Source organism: Podarcis raffonei, chromosome 13, assembly GCF_027172205.1.
Source record: "Podarcis raffonei isolate rPodRaf1 chromosome 13, rPodRaf1.pri, whole genome shotgun sequence".
NCBI classification, from domain to species: Eukaryota; Metazoa; Chordata; class Lepidosauria; order Squamata; family Lacertidae; genus Podarcis; species Podarcis raffonei.
The window spans coordinates 41,839,034-41,861,666 of record NC_070614.1 but is presented as its reverse complement, the minus strand read 5'-3'; the positions used below and the strand labels follow the sequence as shown (position 1 = coordinate 41,861,666).

General features: G+C 42.0%; 2 long non-coding RNA genes across 2 annotated transcripts; both read right to left on the bottom strand.

Annotated features, from left to right (window-relative positions):
- Positions 1-4,107: 4,107 nt before the first annotated feature.
- LOC128400595 (uncharacterized) lies at positions 4,108-13,224 on the bottom strand. The gene is made up of 2 exons (XR_008327346.1): positions 13,083-13,224; positions 4,108-4,470 (listed from the first exon to the last, which is right to left on the bottom strand). It is a non-coding gene; the product is annotated as an uncharacterized LOC128400595 (long non-coding RNA).
- A 3,828-nt stretch (positions 13,225-17,052) lies between these two features.
- Positions 17,053-21,576, bottom strand: LOC128399685 (uncharacterized). Its single transcript, XR_008327253.1, has 2 exons — positions 21,230-21,576; positions 17,053-17,562 (listed from the first exon to the last, which is right to left on the bottom strand). It is a non-coding gene; the product is annotated as an uncharacterized LOC128399685 (long non-coding RNA).
- Between the last annotated feature and the right edge of the window lie 1,057 nt (positions 21,577-22,633).

The following is a 22,633-nucleotide window of genomic DNA, read 5'->3' as shown; positions in this document are numbered from 1 at the left end:
TTTCTGGTCCACTTCTATTTGTCTTTCTCGCAGCACTGCCAGTTCTGTGCTTTTCTCACTCACCATTATAATGTCAGGGATGTGGCTGGATAGAACACCTGGGAAGAGTCTGACTCTGTAGATGAAGGAATGCCAGTACGGAGGGAGCCAGAATGAAGTAGAAGAGGGGTTCATGATGAGTTCTGGCACCTCTTTTTCTAGAAAAATAGGCTTCATGCTTGGGAAGCATAAGTAGAATGTAAAACATGTTGTTGCGTGCCAAGGCCCCCATTATTGTCCACCTAATTGCCAATAAACACACGGACATGAGTGTTTTGGTTTATGGGTTCCAATAAGCCACAACTTTATTGGTTAAAGATGTGAATGGTTTGGCTTAGGCATTTGGTTAAGCCAGGCTATATCTTGACTCCTGCCTGTCTGCTGGGAGTCCATCAAAGGGTAAACCACCATTAGGGGGTGCCCTATGACATCAATTAGGGACACCCCGAGGGGTCCCCGTAGGGGTTGTGACATGGCCCTAGCCCACATTCCAGCTTTGGACAGAATTCACAACCCCGGATCCCTTTAACAGGATACCCCTACTGAGGAGGGACAGGCGGAGGCTACAACCTCCCCTCCATACAAACAAAGGCTAACCGCCACTCGAGCCCAAAGGGCTTGCTGCCAACACCCTCACACCTGCAACCAGTCCCTGGTGCACTCTGAAGTGTCATTCAACAGGCTATCATTGCCGACATCATGAAGGTGTACCCCGTCACTGCGAGACAAGGCTTCCTTGTCGAAGGGGAAGGCAGGTGATTGCTTTCTTCCTGGCTCTATTAATGGCCAGAAAGGAAAGCTTAGACAAGGCACCCACAAACTCAGCCCTCCAGGTCTTCAGGGACTACAATTCCCATCATCCCAGACCACTAGTCCTGTTAGCTAGGGATGATGGGAGTTGTAGTCCCAAAACCTCTGGAGGGCCGAGTTTGGGGATGCCTGGATTAGACCATTGTTGAAGCTTTGTTAAAGCTGCCAACCGGGAAAGGTGAGCAGACTTATTATAAGGGGAATACTTTTTTTTAAAGAGGGGTGAAAATACAGCATTAAACCACTAGATGAGGGAGCTGTTGTGTGTCCGAATTGCAACATTCAAAAATGACTCCGATTTAAGTCTCATTAAATGCTACTAGGCAAGGGGAAATTAGTAAACTGTATGTTTCAAAGTTCCGTTTATTGAAAAGGCTATGTGAAAAAATTGATGATTGAAGGAAAATTTAAATTTAATAAAAGTTTGCATGCCTACACGTTAGAGTGAATATGCCTTCCCCCCCACAATCACCAGCCCCCAAAGATTTAACTTCCATGGACACTGAGGTGGGAGCACCCAATCCTGAATATGGCAACTTCAGAAAACACCCGCCCCCAAAGGCATTAATTCACCCCCACAAAATCTCCAACAGATACATTTTTTTTTCTAAAATGCAAATGAAATACTAAGCACAGGAATTTGCATATCTGTCCCTTGTAAATGTAGGTAAATGTACATTTTCTCTGTCTCTGGCCAGAGGAGGATAGAACCAAGAGACCCTCCTTTTCGTCATCCTACATCAAATCTGCTATATCTGTCTCCCCTCTCTATGGTTTAGGCTCATAGGTGGAGCTCAGATTCATTCATTCAGTCCCTTGCTCAGATCTCGCTTCAGCGAGAAACTTACACGGTTTATACAAATATCCTATCTCTTGGCCTCATCTCTCTGACCCTCAACAAAGGTCTAAGCTTCTTGTCTTATGTAGCATAATGCCAGAGGCATGGTGGGTAGTTAATACAGTAGCCAACATCCGTAAGGTGGATGATGTTAATTATTTCACCGCCTGCACTTGAAATTTGTCCCGTTGTCAAAAGCATAATAATAGCCAATATTCTACCCACTTGTGAAGGGTGTGCACAAATGGAGTGGTCATGCTCTATAAAATGCATTGTGTGGATACTGTCCTCCGTAGACTGTTGTTGCACGACATTCACCACATTGTCGTTTATCAAGTACCGACTGGCAAGTGTCAATATTCACACGGATATGTGATCATGACTAGACAACATCCACCACCACATTTGCACGTGAGAATTCGAAAGGATATACAGTGGTACCTCGGGTTAAGAACTTAATTCGTTCCAGAGGTCCGTTCTTAACCTGAAACTGTTCTTAACATGAGGGACCACTTTAGCTAATGGGGCTTTCCGCTGCCGCTGCACCGCCACCACACGATTTCTGTTCTCATCCTGAAGCAAAGTTCTTAACCCGAGGTACTATTTCTGGGTTAGTGGAGCCTGTAACCTGAGGCGTCTGTAACCCGAGGTACATTGCAACCTTGTTTTGCTAATGCAAGTACGTGAAGTTTTCAGGAAGGATAAAGCATTAGGAGAGATTTGTGAGGGTTCCAGTTCCATTTTGGCCCACAGAGTTGAAGATGAGTTAATCATGTGCGTCAACTGTTTTAAATGGAAAGCCTTGGAGTACAACTTATGATTTGGGTGGTGGATACAGCTTTTACCCCTAGAAATAATATCTTAATACAATAATAATTCATAGGAATACAGTATAAAAAACACAAAACAGATACTGAAAATAAGAACCAAAAATAAATGAACAATCAATAATCCCCCATCCCATGAGTTGGGCCTGGAAATCAGTGCAGTTGGGCTTGTTGTAATATGACCGAAGAATCTTGCCCTGGCCACCGAGTTCTGCACTAACTGAAGTTCCTCAATTGTCTTCAGAGCTCTAGTAGAACACCTTACAGTAATCTAACCTAGAGGTTCCCAGAGCATAGACAATAGTAGTTAGGCTGTCTGTGTCCAGATAGTCATAGAGCTAGGCCATCAGCTGAAGTCGATGGAAGGTCCTCTGTGCCACTGATGCCACCTTAGCCTCAAGCGACAACAAAGCATCCATGCGCACCCCTACGTAGAAGATATCTGCCTCTTGGGTCTTCCAGTGAGTCTTTAATAACAAGGGGGAACATTCATGCTATAAGCACTGTATCCACTGCAAAGAATCAGGATTAGCCCTGATCAATATGGGTGGATGAACACTTTCCCATGCATTGCATGATGTAATATGCCTGTCTGGAGTGAGTAAAAATATTCATGTGAGAATATAGACATCAGCTGTACCATACACCTGTTGGGTACAGAATGCGTCCTACCAGAACATTCAAGATCAATTAAATTAGACCTACATGTTTTTCTACTAATGATGCTTCATTTCAATCTCCCACTGGGGGAAAAATAGGCTTCCAGCCTTTGTCCCAGGACATCCAGTAACAATTTTCCACGTAACATCATCCACCATAGCAGAATTCTCTCTATATAAGGTGTCTCTTCCTGAAGGATGCTCAGAGGCGCATAAGAGCGAAAGAAGATATTTTGATCCACCCTTTGGGAGACCAATTTCTATTACACTAGGTAAGAAAAAGACCTCAACATGCTCATCTACGAAGCTTTGTTCATTGTTTTGTTCAGGAGTGGGAAAGGTGGCCTAGAAGGCACACTGCAGGCGAGTTTTAAATCAGCCAGCTTTTGAATAGCTAAACTTTGTCTGTCATTTCTTTTCTTCCATGCTTGATTTCAATTTCCCCCCGTCTTTGATAGAATAAACCTTTTCCATGTTTAACAACACTTTTCTCCTTCTATCCCCCCCCCTGGAATTTTATTTCTCTATGCATATATTCATTTTTGTGAATAAATATTTAACCTCTGTGTGACTCCTTCTCCTAAATATTAATCATGGCAGCCATATTCTCTTCCTGCATTTCACTGGCAGCCAATCATCTTTGAGCACAAGCTCTCTGACAATAGATGTGGTGGCTGAGATGTGGACTGGCTGCATCAATTCAGAGTACAGAAGGCTGATGGGATGACTGTATGTAACAGCCATGCTGAAATTCAGGTTACAATGCTTTCTCCAGAATTTAAATATTGCTATGTGCAGGAATTGTTTAATTTTTGGAGGAAGATTAAGTCATGTAAGTACCACCACCCCTGTACAAGGAAGCCCAGTATGCTTATATACAAATGTACATTTTGAGAAGGTATGAACAGCAGAAAGTAGGAAGTAAAGCTCTATGTACAGGGAAATGAAGCTTCATTGGGAAAAGCTACATTCCTAGATTTAGGATAATTTTACAGTCATGAAAGGTGCCCATTTCAAAGGTGTTTACACATTTTTTATCTAGAAATCTAGAAAGTAGATGCCAAGTCATCATTGGGATGTCTCAAAGAGAAAGCAGGGTCTGACTTGAATAAATTTTATGAATTTCTTAGATCGTCTGTTTGACTTTAAGGATGGGCACAGAGGTCTGTCTTTTTCTTCTTCACTCACCCCTTTGTCCTTTTGTAGCATTACAATCTTCAGCCTGCGAGTAGGGACTACCTTTTTTTCAGTTGGTTGTACTTATTCTGCCCTGGGAGTCAAACACTGTTCCTTCTTTCTGGCAATAAAAATACATTGGCAATAAAATCAATAAATTGCTATTATTTCATGACAACCTGAATTAGCTACCTCAGGAGACCACCACACTCTGACTAAGGTTAAGAGTTGGGCGCTTTGGGAAGTAATGTCTTGAATCTCATTATGCTAATTTGGGGAACTCACTCCTGTTTATTTCTGCTGTTGTGACATGAAGAATAATGATGTCATTCATTGTCTTTGCAGAGGCTATTTTTTCTGTGATTTTTGAGGTGCTTATTAGTCTCTGAAACTTAGTTTTATTCATTTCTTCAATCTGCCTTTTAACTAAACTATAGTTTCTTTTTTTTAAAAAAAAATATTTTTTATTAAACAGTTTTTATAATCACACAAACATAACATAAAAACAACAAATACATAACCACACAAAAACAAAAACGAAACAAAAAACAAGTACCATTTCATATCCTAATTTCTTAAACCTTTCTTCCTCGACTTCCTCATGCCTCCCTTTTCTGTATTCCAAATTCTAATCAATTGCTCAGCAAATCTTCCCTTATTTTACTTTAAATTTAAGCTAATCTTCCTTATTCTCCTTGTCTTAACCATTGCTAATAGTAACCGTTTACTTTCCAGTCCAACATCATTCTAACTTTCATTAGTTTTGTAGTATTTCTTTAAATAGTCCTTAAACTTTTTCCATTCTTCTTCCGCTGCTTCTCTTCCCTGATTTCGGATTCTGCTCGTCATTTCTGCCAAGCCCATGTAGTCCATCACCTTCATCTGCCATTCTTCCAGTGTGGGTAGATCCTGTGTCTTCCAGTACTTTGCGATAAGTATTCTAGCTGCTGTTGTAGCATACATAAAGAAAGTTAAATCCGTCTTTAACACCCCTTGGCCGACAATGCCCAAGAGAAAAGCCTCTGGTTTCTTAGTGAAGGTATATTTAAATACCTTTTTAAGTTCATTATAGATCATTTCCCAGAATGCCTTAATCTTCGGGCACGTCCACCAAAGGTGAAAAAAAGTACCTTCCTTTTCTTTACATTTCCAACATTTATTATCAGGCAAATGGTAAATCTTTGCAAGCTTGACTGGGGTTATGTACCACCTATAAATCATTTTCATAATATTTTCTCTTAAGGCATTACATGCCGTAAATTTCATCCCGGTGGTCCACAACTTTTCCCAGTCAGCAAACAAAATATTATGACCAATGTCCTGAGCCCATTTAATCATAGTTGATTTAACCGTTTCATCTTGTGTATTCCATTTCAGCAGCAAATTGTACATTTTTGACAAATTCTTAGTACTGGATTCTAACAATTCAATCTCCAATTTTGATTTTTCCACCTGGAAACCAATTTTACTGTCCAATTTAAACACTTCATTTATTTGGTGATAGTGCAACCAATCTCTCACCTTCCCTTTTAATTTCTCAAAACTCTGCAATCTCAGTTTGTCCCCTTCCTTTTCCAAAATTTCCCAATATCTTGGCCACTTCGACTCCATATTTAACTTTTTAACTGCCTTCGCTTCCATTGGCGACAGCCACCTTGGGGTTTTGTTTTCCAGCAAATCTTTATATCTGACCCAGACATTTAATAGTGCTTTTCTAACAATATGGTTTTTAAAACTTTTATGTGCTTTAACCTTGTCATACCACAAATATGCATGCCACCCAAAAATATTGTTAAAACCTTCCAAGTCCAAAATGTCTGTGTTTTCAAGAAGCAGCCAATCTTTTAGCCAGCAGAAAGCTGCCGCTTCATAGTACAGTTTAAAGTCTGGCAGGGCAAACCCCCCTCTTTCCTTTGAATCCGTTAATATCTTAAATTTAATTCTGGGCTTCTTGCCCTGCCAGACAAATTTAGATATGTCTTTCTGCCACTTCTTGAAACAGTCCATTTTATCCATTATTTGTAATGCTTGGAACAAGAACAACATTCTTGGCAATACATTCATTTTTATAACTGCAATTCGGCCTAACAAGGAAAGCTTCAAGTTTGACCAAATCTCCAAATCTTTTTTCACTTCTGTCCAAGTTTTTTCATAATTGTCTTTAAATAGATTCACATTCTTAGCTGTCATATTTATACCCAAGTATTTCACTTTTTTAACCACAGTCAACCCCGTCTCATTCTGAAACCTTTCTTTTTCAACCTGTGTTAAATTTTTCTCCAAAACCTTAGTCTTTAACTTATTCAATTTAAATCCTGCCATTTGACCAAACTCTTGAATTATTTCCAAAACTCTTTTCGTACTAGCTTCTGGCTCTTGTAATGTAAGTACTAGGTCATCTGCAAATGCTCTCAATTTGTATTGTTTAGCTCCGACCTGAATCCCTTTAACCAGCTGGTCCCTCCTGATCATATTAAGCAAAACCTCCAGGACTGATATAAAAAGTAGTGGGGAGATAGGACATCCCTGACGTGTCCCTTTTTCAATCTTGAACCCTTCTGTAACCACATTATTTACAATTAATTTTGCTTTCTGTTCAGAGTATATTGCACCTATACCATTTTCAAACCCTTGGCCTACCCCCATCCCCCGGAGGTTCTTCAACATGAAACTCCAAGATATATTGTCAAAGGCTTTCTCAGCGTCCACAAATATCAAAACAGCCTTGGTATTTATATTCACTTCCAGCTTCTCCAAAATGTCTATTATGTTCCTTACGTTGTCCGACAAATGCCTTTTCGGGAGAAAGCCCGCTTGGTCCCCATGAATCTCCTCCATCAAAACTCTTTTCAATCTCTTTGCTAAAATATCAGCAAAGATTTTGTAATCCACATTTAGTAGCGAGATGGGTCGGTAGTTCTTAAGTTGGGTCTTTTCAGTCTCTGTCTTTGGTATAAGTGTAATGTAGGCCTCCCTCCACGTATCGGGTGCTTTCCTCCCCTCCATGATCTCGTTGCAGACTTCCTTCAAAGGTTGTATCAACCCTTCCTTCAAAACTTTGTAGTATTTGGAAGTCAGTCCATCAGGTCCAGGTGATTTGCCCAACGTCATGCTTTGAATGGCATCTTCTATTTCCTGTGCTGATATCTCCTGGTTCAAAATTGTCTTGCTTTCCTGCGAAATCTTTTTCAGCCCATTTTTCTCGAGGAATTGTTGTATGTCCATTTCTTTCTGCGGCCCTTGTGTATACAGTTGTCTAAAGTAGCTCTGAAAACAATTCCTAATTTCCACTGGGTTACATATGTTCTTTCCTTCCACTTCTAAGTTTGTTACGGTGTTGAGTTTTTGTCTCTTCTTTATTTGCCAAGCCAATAACTTGCCACATTTATCTGCAGATTCAAAAGTCTTTTGTCTCATTTGTTTAATTTTCCATTCTATTTCTTGATTCATCAGTTCCATATATTGTATTTGATGCAATTTAATTTCTCTTAAAATCTCTTGCGATTTTGGCTTCAATCTTAGTTTCCTTTCCCCTTCTTTTATCTTTTCCAAGATTTTCTCTTTCCTCTCATTTTGCTTTCTTTTCTTTAATGAATTTTGTTGTATCAAAAACCCTCTCATCACGGCTTTACTTGCGTCCCATACTATTCTTTTTTCTACTTTAGTCCTTAAGTTGATTTCAAAATAATCTTTCAAAGTTTTTTGGGCCTTCTTGCAAATCTCCTCGTCTCTAAATAAGGTGTCATTCATTCTCCATCTGAAGGAGCCAGTTGTTGTTTGCTTCATCACCATCTTTACTGCGTTATGGTCGGAGAAGGTTTTTGGGCAGATTTCCACTTTCTTTATGTTCGACGCCATACTGCTAGTCACCCAAATTTGGTCAATCCGTGTCCATGTCATTTTGGCTTCAGAAAAGAAGGTTCCCTCTCTTTCTAATGGGTGTTTTGTTCTCCAGATGTCAATCAAGTCCATATTGTCAGTCATTTCAAAAAAAGTTTTTGGTAGTCTTCCGTCTTTTGTGATTACCTGTCTTTGTGCTTTGTCCATATTTGTTGAAACTACTCCATTCATGTCACCCATCATGATTAAATTATAATCCATATGGTCCATCAAAATCTCATGCAACTTCTTAAAGAATTCTGCTTTCCCTTCATTTGGTGCATATATTCCCACTATCAAAAATTTTTCTCCTTGAGATTGAATTTCAATTGCCAAATATCTTCCTTGGTCATCTTTGAAGATTTGTTTCGGTTGCAAATTTTCCTTTGCATAGATCACCACTCCTCTCTTTTTTACTCTGTCTGAAGATATAAATTCTTGTCCCAATCTCTTATTTATTAATAATTTTCTATGTGCTCTTGTCACATGAGTCTCTTGTAAACAAATCAAGTCCAATTGGTCTTTCTTTAAAGCATGAAATATATTTTTTCTTTTTCTGGGATTATTCAAACCGTTACAATTCCAGGTTAGAAGTTGCAAGGCCATGATGGGGTTATTTACTTCCTCCTACAGCTCCCAGTTGTTGTTCGTCTTTTGTCGGTGGTTCCGTGTCCGTATCTAATGGTCCCTTACTTGAAGGGTGTCCTTGTCCTGGAAACGTCTCTTTCTGTAGGTCTTCTTCGTGTTCTCCCAAGAACTTGTCTTTATCACTCACTGTCTTTATTCTTCTTTTCTTCCCCTTGTATTTAAAAGACAAGCCTTGGGGAAACTCCCACCTGAATAGTATGTAGTTCCTTTTCAGCAGTGTCACCAAGTCCTTGTAAGGGCCTCTTGCATCCAAAATACTTTTAGGAATGTCTTTAAAAATCTCAATGTGGAAATCTTCAATTCGAAGGGTTGTTTGATAGTGCAGGTTCAGTATTTTGTCTCTCTCCTCCTTTGATCTTAAAGTTATCAAGCAATCTCTGGGTCTGTTCTTCCTCTGCCTTATTCCCAGTCTAAATGCACTCTCTATCTTAAATTCTTCCTTATTCAGCTCCTGCTTCCAAAAGTCAGAAAATTCTTTTGTCAAGTAATCCACCAAGTTATCTCCTTCCTTTTCCGGCACAAGTCTGATCCTTAGATTTTTCTCCTTGCGTTGCATATCCTGCATAGAGAGTGCCAGCTCATACTCATCTAATTTCCTGTGCACCGGTGGAAATTTTTCCTCAGCAGCAGTTGCAATTTCCTTAGCTTCCTCAGCTATCTTTCGTGTTGTGGATGAATCTTCCAGTAATTTCCCAATTGCTTCTGCATTAGAGTTCACTTTGTTCCCGAGGTCAGTTATACTTTTGGTATTTAAATCAATTTTCCCAGAGATTTCTTCTATTTTCTTGTTTGTTTCAGCGCCTTGCTTCTTTAGTTCCTCCAAAGAGTCATTTATTTTCCCCAATGCCTTTGCAAATGCTTCTTCTGAAGACATTATTTTCACTTTTGCCTTTGTGACAGCTGCAGTTCCAGAGGCCCCTGATACAGAGGCCCTTCTTTGCATAGAAAGATCGACTTTGTATTGTCTACCGGATCTCAAAGTTGTTTCTTGTGAGTCCTCTTTCTGTTTACCATCTGCCATAACAAAGTCTTTCACTCAAGGTCATTCCCACACTCTTAAGCTGTCAAAAAAAAAGTTCTCAGGTTTTAAACTCCACTTGTTGCTGAAACTATTCACAAGTCCTCTAGAGGGCATAAATTCAGTTCTTTAACTTCAATTTGTTCCCACACCTTCCAAAAAACAAAAGCCCTCCTAGTCCCTTTCAGTTATTCTTTTTTCTTTGTAAAAGATCCAAATCAATAGTATCCTGCAGATAACTTACTGTGCAACAAAATAGGATGTTTCAAGTTGAGAGTAACCAAAGTCAGTATTACAGTTACTTTTTAACCTTCTTGTAGCGACAGTCCTTAGCCGGTTCCTTTTCTCCGGCAGTCCGACCCCCAGGTAAAGAAGCAGCGGTAAACAGTTCAATTTCTTTTAAAACAAGCAGGGAATCACTTTAAAGTCTTCTTCCCCCCCCTCCTGCCTTCGGGGGAGGGAGTTCTTTGCTTGGTGGTGGATTTCTTAGTTCGCAAATCTCTCCTGTCAGAAAGTTACAGCTTAAATGCCTTTCGCTTTTGGTCTTGCTACAGAACGGAAAGCAGACTTCCTTTTTGATGCTTATCCGTCTCGGTGCCCAATTTCTTTAATTTTAACGTCCAATTATGTTTTAAAGCTCAATCCTACTCACGGAAAGTTGCTCTTTTTGATCCAAATTCACCGGAAGAAGTCAGCGCTCTCCGCTAATGGCGACGCGGCTTCGCTTCGCAGGCTGGGTGAAAGCGACTCTCAGCACCGCTCCATACACCCTCCGCTGATCCGTAGCCTTTAAAAAGGCTATTTCACAACGTCGGGGGGGCGCAAAGGTGCCCGCCGAGTCTCCAGTTCACAGGCTACGCGCCTGTGATTTTTTGAGGGTCCTCGCTCCGCCGTAGCTGCAGGACCCGAACCTACGAAGCAGATCTCTCCCGGAGCTCCGGGAGAAATCCGCCATTAAGCGCTGGCGCTAACCGGAAGTCTAACTAAACTATAGTTTCATGGTTTGTAATGGGGTGGAGGAAGAGAGATAGGAGTGGGGAAGGGCCACAACTCAATGCTAGACAATAAAGGCGTACCTTGGATCCGAACGCCTTGTGAGTCAAACACTTTGCCAACTGAATGCTGTAAACCTGGGAGTGTTTCAGTTGTCGAGCGTTCTTTGGAACCAAAACGTCTGATGTTTCCTGCTTGGCAGGGGGTTGGACTCGATGGCCCTTGTGGTCTATTCCAACTCTATGATTCTATGATTCTATGATGCAACTTCACACCTTCTGATTGACTGCAGGAGCTTCCTGCAACCAATCAGAAGCTGTGCCTTGGATTCTGAACATTTTGGAGGTCAAACCGAGTTCCAGAACGGATTTTGTTTGACTTCTGAGGTACCACAGTACTGAAGTAGGTGGGGCAGTGTCTGACGGCAGTATTAGACAGCCTCATAACTACCTAATGAGGGAATTAGGATTACAATTTGAGCAAGGCTGTCATAGCACTTTTCAGATTTCCCTTGCTATTTCCTGGGAAGTGGGTTATATAATAAATCTGATGGAAAAAGGGAAAGCATGAAAATGCCCTGTTGAACTTTACACCGTTTCCTGTTTTTTCTGCACAGAAGAACCACCAAGAGCCACGGCGAGCCATGGCTGCCAAGGGGCCCTGTCCTTTATGGCTGCTCTTGGTTTTGCTCTCCTGGATGATGCTGGGTACTGAAGCCTCCTGGGATTTCCAATCCTTCAAACACGAGTATGTCGATTACCCAAAGACTGTAGTCAAAGATTACTGCAACTATTTAAGAAGCAAAAGAGGCCTGAAATACGGAGAATCACACACTTTCATTCATGTCTCAGACCAGGATCTTAAAAATATCTGCACTGTTCAGGGCATACTTGAAACTGGTCCCATGCCGAGCGCATCTCCTGTTCCAATCACCATATGTTTTAAAAAAGATTTCAACTACCACTCTTATAACTTTATTAGGAGAATTTCCCTTTTATGTGAGAATGGATACCCAATTGAATTAAGATTTTGAATGCCATTGTTGCACAAGCAGACTTCTGCTCAGGCAACAAACCTCCGCTACCATCCTGTCCAACACTCAGCAGCCCCCTACACTTTCCCCCTCCTGCACTCCATCCCTCTCAAGAAACCTCTCAAGGTAGTCCCCCAATCTTGCCGGGCAGGTCTGGGCAAAGGGAAGAGGATTGCAAGAAGGCGGAGTTGAAGAAGTCCTTTTACTTAAGCAAATGTCTGTTTTACCTGCCCACAAATTGCCATTGGATTGCCACCAGGATTGCTTCTTTCTTGAGGGTGAAAAGGCCACTCTGATCACTTTGGGCCTCCACTTTGTCCCACCGCTCATCTTCAACCTCACGTTGCATGATATAAGTGAGATCTCATTCCTTTTCTCATGATTCTTGCTGCTGTGGGATCAAGCAGTTATTTGTGGTATCCCTGGTTGCTTATTTAAACCCGGCCTCTTTTCTCACTCTTCCACCTTGTGACTCAGATAAGCAGACATGGAATATATATTTCTTATATACTGCTTTGTTCTTTCCCCCTTTTTTCCTCTGTATCACTCTATTTCTTTATAACCGAAATTATTTCAGTAAAATATGAACATTAAAAATCCATGAAACTGTCTGTGGCTTTCTGGTCCACCTCCATTTGTTTTTCTCACAGCACTACCAGTTCTGTGCTTTTCTCACTGACCAAAATAATGTTTCCAAATGCCTTCTGTAGTAAAGGTCCCAGCCACTCACCCCTCCCTCACCTGCTCCTGCCCTCCAGCTGAGTCAGGTTTCTGGAGCGCTGGCCGGGGACCCCTTTACTTTTTTTACAGATACAAAACGCAACAGGATTAGGTAGGCTGCCACCACTCCCTCGTCTTCCGGGGTGCCTAGAGCCACAGTCCGAGGAAGAGTACTATGCTCTTATGTTACCGGCTGCCCCACTCTACAGGTTGCATCCACAACTTGCAGACAGAAATTATTTAGGTATAGCGTAACCAAAAAGTCAGGCGTTGGATTTAGCTTTTCCCTCAGAAAGGCAAATTAGGACAGAAAAGAGTTTCTTTTCTAAAATTTATTTAAAAAACATAAAGTTAACATGCTTACAGAAGCAGGAACATCTCTTGTGGATTACATGCAGATAAAAATAAGAACATTGCTTAGTATAGCTGACAAAATACTCACTTCTACACACTAAGGCAAAGATAGGATAGTTCAGAGTCCTTCAGTTGATCCACATTCAGAAGTCTTAGAAAATCTTCATCACAAAGAGACAAAAGACAGCTGCCAGGTCAAACGTTAGCAGCCGGGTGGATTTCAGAGCGCTTTCCCCAGCCATTCCTAAGATATTTATTCACAAATTGCACGTGGAACCAGAACCCCAGGTCCAATCACAATCCTAGGTTACATTCAAATTCTCCAATGACCAGCTTGTGGGCTAATAATTTTAACCTGTGACAGCTGGGCCAATTAAGGCTCCAGAACCTAGATCAAAGGTTTTTCCTCCCTTCCGTGGAGCTTATGCAGATGCACATTCTCAGGCAATTAAACGATAGATAACAACACTGAGTGAATGTGCATAACTTCAACCCCAGGTGTCAAACCCTTAAATCAGCCAGAGAGTTCCTTCCTGCGATATCTCTTTCACACCCTTGGAGCCTGCTGGTCTGCGGGTTAAAGCAACAGGACCTAGTTCCCATAATTCTTGTGGCTTGCTGGTTTACCACAAGGCCTTGCTCTTTACATGACCAAAGAACAACTTCTTGAAATGTATTAACTATACTACACCTTCCAAGTACCAGAATTTTAGATTTCAAGTTGTATTGGCTAACGTTACTAAAAAAATAACAACCCAGATTTGAGCACCAGCAGAAGTATCAGGTCCTCCTGCTCCCTACTTGATGAAAGGTGTCTCCCTGGAAGACAAAACACTAACTTTTTAAAGAGATGTCTGTTCAGATTTTGAAAGCTGTACTATGTGGATTATAGACATGGCCTCCTCTCTTGATGCTTTGACCCTGTGGTTCAGCTCCAAAGCCCAATGTGGATCTGTATGAACATTTCATCCCCATTAATGTAGAGAGGTACACCTGACATCCTTGCCCCAGATCTTTTCAGCTGGGTCCCAATCCTACCATTAGGAACTATGCAAAGGTGTTTTTATGTGTGTGTGTTTGAAACACTCCTAGTAGGAAATGTCCAGGGCAACCCTGAGGTAGGGAAGATGTCACAGGGATGCCACAAGACTGGCCAATGGAAATCTAGACCTTGCTTCTGTGTTAACAAGCCTTACAAAACTACAGAAAGAAGGCAGGGATTGAACCTAGTGTGGCTTCATTTGATGGGGCGTTGGTGGCTATGCCCCATGCAAATGATGAATGAGGAGGATGTGCCATCCAGTGTAAGCTGGAGATAATGGTGGGACATTCAAGTGGGGCTCAGAAGTATTCACAGCTAGCTTATCTGAATCACAAGAGATAGAGCCAGGAAAACAGAAAGGTATTAATTCACAACTGGGAAACATGGCCACTGCAAGATGGGCTTTGCAGAAATGGCTTGTACCAGGGTGGACCTGTTACGAAAAAGGAGCAATGCAGCAGCGAGCTCCAGGTGGCTGGAAAGCCAAACAGGATGTTGACGTATGGGACTGTACCGTGGGAACAAAGGAACAGTCTATTCACACCACTGAGCACCGGATGTTAGCTCAGAGTGTCATCTGACCTGCACTGGAAGTACATGGGAGGAGTTATTCTCTCTCTGCTGTTGGTGTTAAGAGAGTGCAGACACGTTTTCTCTGTACTGCTGGAAGGACAGAAATAAAGGCATGTAAATACATTTCTGTCTGTCTCTTCCCTCCCTGGGGATGGCAGGGGAGGAGTGGTGTGTTCTTCTCACGTTAGAGGAGGATCGCCGATTGAGATCTCGCCTGATCTTGCCGGGAGTCGCAGACGGGGAGGTCAACAAGGAACTCAAGCCGGGTGCCTGGAGAGTGGCCAATTCCTCTGACTAAGGCTTGATTCCGACAGGACCTTGATGCCTGGTAACTCCCTTCCAGCCTGTGGCCAATGGGAAGAAGATGAGATATGGACCAGAAGGCAGCCTACCTGTTACCGGAATGCTTTCCCTATGCCAGAATCAACCTCTATAATGATTGGCATCAATAATAATGAAAAATAAATGTGGCTATGTTTTACCCACTATGGGTAACAAATAGTAAATACATTAATGTAGCAGACCGTAACAACATTTGCTTTAATAGCATGTCGGCAACAATCTATGAATTAAACTAATACTGGCTGCCAGCCCATAAACTAGGATATTCTGCGGTCTTACCTAAGTTCTACAAGTTACCTCATTTTTCATTATGTATGGCCTGTAGCTAAATGAAAACATTAATTCTGAATAATGATTGTTGAATCATAAATGTAGAGAAGAAAACTTGATACAGTATAAAGAAACTGTAGTCTCCCCTACTCCCACACCGTCTTTTGCACCGAATGAAGTGTTACCTTAAGTTCAAACCTTAATGACCTTGCAGCTGGTTCTATTCCGCAGTTTGTGATCTTATCACTTCAAGCACATGCCTGTACTTTAGTCCAAATTAAGCTCTAATTAACAGGAGAACATGTGCTTCTTAATGGCGGCGTTGGAGGGTTTTTGGCAGGCAAAGTGCTTTTGCACAATATGTGAATGAAAATATTGCTTGGTTTCCCCAGGAGAACACGAGGTTTTCTGTGGTCTTACCTAAGTTCTACAAGTGGCCTTATTTTTAATTAAGTATGGGCTAAACAAAAGCATTAATTCTGAAAATTAAAGCCTGTAACCTCAGACATCTTGGCATCCACTGTATATGTAGCAAGATAAATGTTGGTGTCTGTTCAGGTCTTCAAGCTAGTTTCGTGAGTCATGTGAGTGTTTTGGGAAACCACTGACAGGAATTAGCGCCTAGTACAAAATGCAAATAGATTTCCTTCAGGTAAATATGGCTGCTGTTTTTTTATTGGTACATATCCATATTTTGGAACTCAGTGCATTGATTGGTAAGTCCAAGCATGAGTATTTCCAGATATAGGAGCCTTTTCCTAACATGGAATCCAGCTCTTTAAACTGCTGCACCCTGGGTTGACATGCGATTGCATGATTCGCATCAAATAGTGTAATGATTTGAGGCAGGCAAGCAAACCCCGATAAGAATGAATGAGTCTGGCATTTATATGACATGTTTATTCACAATTAACATCCAGAGAGCAGCTCCAAGTCTGCCACTCTTAGCTACGAGTTGGGCACCAAAATCCAGTCTGTCCTCTCTTGCATTTCTGTTGCATTTTAACCCTTTCAGCTATTTTGGTTCAGGGAGAAGGTGGGTGAACTCCCCCCCATACCATGATACAAAGAGCCCTTTAAATGCTGCTTCCTTCCTGGTTGCATAGCAACCTCCTCAATGTCATCTATCTCCTCCTCTACTGCTGCCTTAGAGCTTTCCAAGTGTGCTGCTCTATCTCAGTCTGGGAACTCTTGATGAAGGGGTGCTGAACTAACCCACTCCTGCTCTGTCTGTGGCTGCAGTCCCTCATCTCCAGAGTCAGAGAGTCAGAGTCTTCCCAGGCATTCAATTCAGTTATATCCTTGACAAGTAGGGAGAAGGACCTGAGACTTCTGTAGGTGCTGAAATTTGGGGGTTTTAGTAGAGTAGCCAATACAACTTGAAATCTAAAATTCTCATTCCCAAACTATTTAGGAACAGCAATTCCCTGTAAATTGCCGTCTGTCAATCCATATTAACTCTCTTAACTTTAATAGCCTTTATAAGAGATTGGCATAAAGTATTTTTCCTTTCCAGCAGATTTTTACATTTCTCCCAAGCTCTATACAGTTTCTTCCTAAGAAAATGGTTCATAAAACTTTTATAAATTTACACCTTCCCATACTAAAGACATGCCTTCCTGCCCAATTTTAAGTCTAGGATGTCTGCATTATCCATATATATATAATTTTGCCATAATATAATCAATTACACCTTTTGTCATTCTTTACAATACATACTGTATACATATGTCTATATCTCTCTATCTACTTTCCTTACTTATACGGTTGTACTGTATTTGTACCATTGTGACTTCCCTCTGAACAAACAAGAATAAAACACACTGTCATGTTTATGCAGGGAAAATAGTTATTTTAGCAAAGTCAGAAAGTCCTGTAAACTCACACACTGAGGAAAATAAGCCACAACATACAAAAGCTATGTAAAAACTAGTTAACATGAATGTTTCAAAGGGGACTTGGCCAAGATGGTGGGCCCAGCTCAAGTGAAATCTTGATATTTCCCGGGGTTTCTAGACCCTACCAGTTGCTGGTCCTAGATTAGGAACACAGCCTTTGCTGGAGCCATCCTGTGTCTTCTGGAACTCAACCTGCAATAAACTGTTGCATTGTGGAGTGCTCTCGTTCATTGATCTAGGCAACCAGTTGTTACATTCTCCTATTCCATTTTGCCCCTGTGCCAGTCTGTGGGAATGTCTTGAATTTTGCTTTTACATCTTAGGCTGTGGTTTTCCCCGCCTAAGATTTCTTTTTGTACATCTGTACATGTTGGAGTTTCATAAGGGATGTTGAGAAGTGCCCCTCGTTTCCCAATGAAGTGGCTCTTTTTCTGAGTACAATCCTGTCAACATAAACCAAGTAAGTTTATTGCTTATCTGAGTCACAAGGTGGAAGAGTTAGAAATGAGGCTGGATTTTAATAAGCATCCAGGGACATACATTGTATTGGGTTCTGTTTAGGATAAAAGGGTCTTATTGGAGTAAAATATAACAAAATAAATAAGACTTCAACTATAATATCAGTTGCTTCAGGCATCTCTTTAGAAAGTTATTAAATTAAAAGGCATCTGAAAGACTAGTCAGGCTTTTCTTTTAAAAATGTGTTCAGAAGCAGATTTGCTTTTTCAGGTTAACCTTTTCTCCACAGGTACGTGGGCGCTGCTACATCAAGATTGCTGTTGAATGGCAAGAAAAGAATTCCTCTGCATTGGCAGGTTTTGCCTTTCCCATAGGAAAACATCACAACATTGGCAGTTTCAGGCCTTGGGCGGAATCCTTTAGTCTATCTTCCCTAGATAGGAGTGGGCGTATAGCAGTGACCCACGCTCCCTTTCTCTTTGAGGCGGCGATCACAGGGATCCCCGTTAAAGGGGTTGTTTGAGGGGAGGCATTGGCCGTACGCCTACAGGTTGTCATTGCTCTCCCCTGAGACGGTGGCGTAAGCGGGGTGTGGGGTGGGGCTCTTCTTGAACATATGTTCTCTAGAGCCAGCCCATCCCCACACACTCTGGATAACCCTGATGTTCCCCAGATCCCCAGACTGGGAGGGATAACGCCCAATGCCTAAGCCAAAGTCTACCTTCATCTGAAACATAATAAAGTTGTGGCCAATTTTAATCCCATAGCACGTTGTCTTGAATCATTATTCCACTCGGGTTGCCGCCCGGTGTTTGGGGGACTCTGCCGGTCCAGGCAGAAAAACCCAGCAATATTTTCATTCATAAATTGTGCAAAAACACTTTGCCTCCTCAAAACCCTCCAACGCTGCCATTAAGAAGCACATGTTCTCCTGCTAATTAGAGCTTAATTTGAACTAAAGAACAGGCGTGTGCTGGAAATGTTGAGATCAAATACTGCAGAACAGAACCTGCTGCAAGGTCATTAAGGTTTGATCTTGAGGTAACACTTCATTCGGCGCAAAAAGACGGTGTGGGCAGAGGGGATCCTACAGTTTCTTCATTTAAAGTTTTCTTCTCTACATTTAGGATTCAGCAATCCTCCTTTGAATGCTAGTTCAAATCTTATTTATACAAGAGAGGAGGGAAGAAATTGGTTTCCCAATGAGCTTCACGGCTGAGTGGGGATTTGAACCCTGGTCTCTCAGTGCTAGTCGGGGGATCAGATTCATAGCAATGAGTCCCGTCCTCAGATCTCACTTTGGGTTAATCAGAGAAAACTTGGGATGAGGAAAAATCACATTAGATTATTCCACCAACAAGAAACGAGATTGATTGATTGATTTAAATCTCTACCCCCCAGGGGGTTTGAACGCAGAATTAGATTTCAGCTGTTTCATTGAAGGTTTCTGACACATGGCTTCTGTTTGCAATTATTGTGCTGTTTTTTGGATACTGTATCTTTAAATTGCCATTTGTGTCTCTGAGGGAGCCTGGAGGCCTGGAAATAAATATAATGGAGAATGTAAACTCCCTTCTTTGGGAGACAAATGTTCCCCTTGAAAGTGTGTGGGGATATTCAGACCCACGTGGGACTCACACTTCCAAGTCAGCTTGGAAACCAAGAGAGAGAGAAATCTTCAAATGGCATCAATATAACATCAACCCCAAGGTCAAAGGTGTCTCTGCGGGAGATATTTCCCTGACTGGTTGGCAGGGAGGCACAGGGCAGCCAATCAGAAGCCATGCCTTGGTTTCCAAACGTTTTGGAAGTCAAACGGAGTTCCGGAACAGATTCCCTTTGACTTCTGATGTACCACTGTACTGAAGTAGATGGGCCAATGTCTGACTGCAGCCTCATAACTACCTAATGAGGGAATTAAGATTACAACTTGAGCAAGGCTGTCATAGCCCTTTTCAGATTTTCCCTTGATATTTCCTAGGAAGTGGGTTATATAATAAATCTGATGGAAAAAGGGAAAGCATGAAAATGCCCTGTTGAACTTTACACTGTTTCCTGTTTTTTTCTGCACAGAAGAACCACCAAGAGCCACGGCGAGCCATGGCTGCCAAGGGGCCCTGTCCTTTATGGCTGCACTTGGTTTTGCTCTCCTGGATGGTGCTGGGGACTGAAGCCTCCTGGGATTTCCAATCCTTCAAACACGAGTATGTCGATTACCCAAAGACTGTAGTCAAAGATTACTGCAACTATTTAAGAAGCAAAAGAGGCCTGAAATACGGAGAATCACACACTTTCATTCATGTCTCAGACAAGGATCTTAAAAATATCTGCACTGTTAAGGGCATACTTGAAACTGGTCCCATGCCGAGCGCATCTCCTGTTCCAATCACCATGTGTTTTAAAAAAGATTTCATCTACCACTCTTATAACTTTATTAGGAGAATTTCCCTTTTATGTGAGAATGGATACCCAATTGAATTAAGATTTTGAATGCCATTGTTGCACAAGCAGACTTCTGCTCAGGCAACAAACCTCCGCTTCCATCCTCTCCAACACTCAGCAGCCCCCTACACTTTCCCCCTCCTGCACTCCATCCCTCTCAAGAAACCTCTCAAGGTAGTCCCCCAATCTTGCCGGGCAGGTCTGGGCAAAGGCAAGAGGATTGCAAGAAGGCGGAGTTGAAGAAGTCCTTTTGCTTAAGCAAATGTCTGTTTTACCTGCCCACAAATTGCCATTGGATTGCCACCAGGATTTCTTCCTTCTTGAGGGTGAAAAGGCCACTCTGATCACTTTGGGCCTCCACTTTGTCCCACCGCTCATCTTCAACCTCACGTTGCATGATATAAGTGAGATCTCATTCCTTTTCTCATGATTCTTGCTGCTGTGGGATCAAGCAGTTATTTGTGGTATCCCTGGTTGCTTATTTAAACCCGGCCTCTTTTCTCACTCTTCCACCTTGTGACTCAGATAAGCAGACATGGAATATATATTTCTTATATACTGCTTTGTTCTTTCCCCGTTTTTTCCTCTGTATCACTCTATTTCTTTATAACCAAAATTATTTCAGTAAAATATGAACATTAAAAATCCATGAAACTGTCTGTGGCTTTCTGGTCCACCTCCATTTGTTTTTCTCACAGCACTACCAGTTCTGTGCTTTTCTCACTGACCAAAATAATGTTTCCAAATGCCTTCTGTAGTAAAGGTCCCAGCCACTCGCCCCTCCCTCACCTGCTCCTGCCCTCCAGCTGAGTCAGGTTTCTGGAGCGCTGGCCGGGGACCCCTTTATTTTTTTACAGATACAAAACGCAACAGGACTAGGTAGGCTGCCACCACTCCCTCGTCTTCCGGGGTGCCTAGAGCCACAGTCCAAGGAAGAAGACTATGCTCCTATGTTACCGGCTGCCCCACTCTACAGGTTGCATCCACAACTTGCAGACAGGAATTATTTAGGTATAGCGTAACCAAGAAATCAGGCGTTGGATTTAGCTTTTCCCTCAGAAAGGCAAATTAGGACAGAAAAGAGTTTGTTTTCTAAAATTTATTTTAAAAACATAAAGTTAACATGCTTACAGAAGCAGGAACATCTCTTGTGGATTACATGCAGATAAAAATAAGAACATTGCTTAGTATAGCTGACAAAATACTCACTTCTACACACTAAGGCAAAGATAGGATAGTTCAGAGTCCTTCAGTTGATCCACATTCAGAAGTCCTAGAAAATCTTCATCACAAAGAGACAAAAGACGGCTGCCAGGTCGAACGTTAGCAGCCGGGCGGATTTCAGAGCGCTTTCCCCAGCCATTCCTAAGATCTTTATTCACAAATTGCACGTGGAACCAGAACCCCAGGTCCAATCACAATCCTAGGTTACATTCAAATTCTCCAATGACCAGCTTGTGGGCTAATAATTTTAACCTGTGACAGCTGGGCCAATTAAGGCTCCAGAACCTAGATCAAAGGTTTTTCCTCCCTTCCGTGGAGCTTATGCAGATGCACATTCTCAGGCACTTAAACGATAAGGAGTGAATGTGCATAACTTCAACCCCAGGTGTCAAACCCTTAAATCAGCCAGAGAGTTCCTTCCTGCGATATCTCTTTCACACCCTTGGAGCCTGCTGGTCTGTGGGTTAAAGCAACAGGACCTAGTTCCCATAATTCTTGTGGCTTGCTGGTTTCCCACAAGGCCTTGCTCTTTACATGACCAAAGAACAACTTCTTGAAATGTATTAACTTTTCTACACCTTCCAAGTACCAGAATTTTAGATTTCAAGTTGTATTGGCTACCGTTACTAAATAATAATAATAATAATAATAAATTTTATTTATATCCCGCCCTCCCCAGCCGAAGCCGGGCTCAGGGCGGCTAACAACAATCAAATAATCAAACAATCAAATAAACCAACATTCTAAAAATATTTCATTATAAAAATTAATTAAAATCAAGTTAATGGCAACCATTAAACAAAGCTCTGTGCAGGTTGCCAGAGGAGGGAGTCAGGCTGCGCCCTGACCAAAGGCCTGGTGGAACAACTCTGTCTTGCAGGCCCTGCGGAAAGATGTCAAGTCCCGCAGGGCCCTAGTCTCTTGTGACAGAGCGTTCCACCAGATTGGAGCCGCAGCCGAGAAGGCCCTGGCTCTAGTTGAGGCCAGCCTAACCTCTCTGAGGCCTGGGACCTTCAGGATGTTTTTATTTGCAACCCAGATTTGAGCACCAGCAGAAGTATCAGGTCCTCCTGCTCCCTACTTGATGAAAGGTGTCTCCCTGGAAGACAAAACACTAACTTTTTAAAGAGATGTCTCTCCAGATTTTGAAAGCTGTACTATGTGGATTATAGACATGGCCTCCTCTCTTGATGTTTGGACCCTGTGGTTCAGCTCCAAAGCCCAATGTGGATCTGTATGAACATTTCATCCCCATTAATGTAGGGATATACACCTGGCATCCTCTCTACCTTGCCCCAGACCTTTTCCCCTGGGGTCCCAATCCTACCATTAGGGACTATGCACAGGTGTTTTGTTTGTGTGTTTTAAACACTACTAGTAGGAAATCTC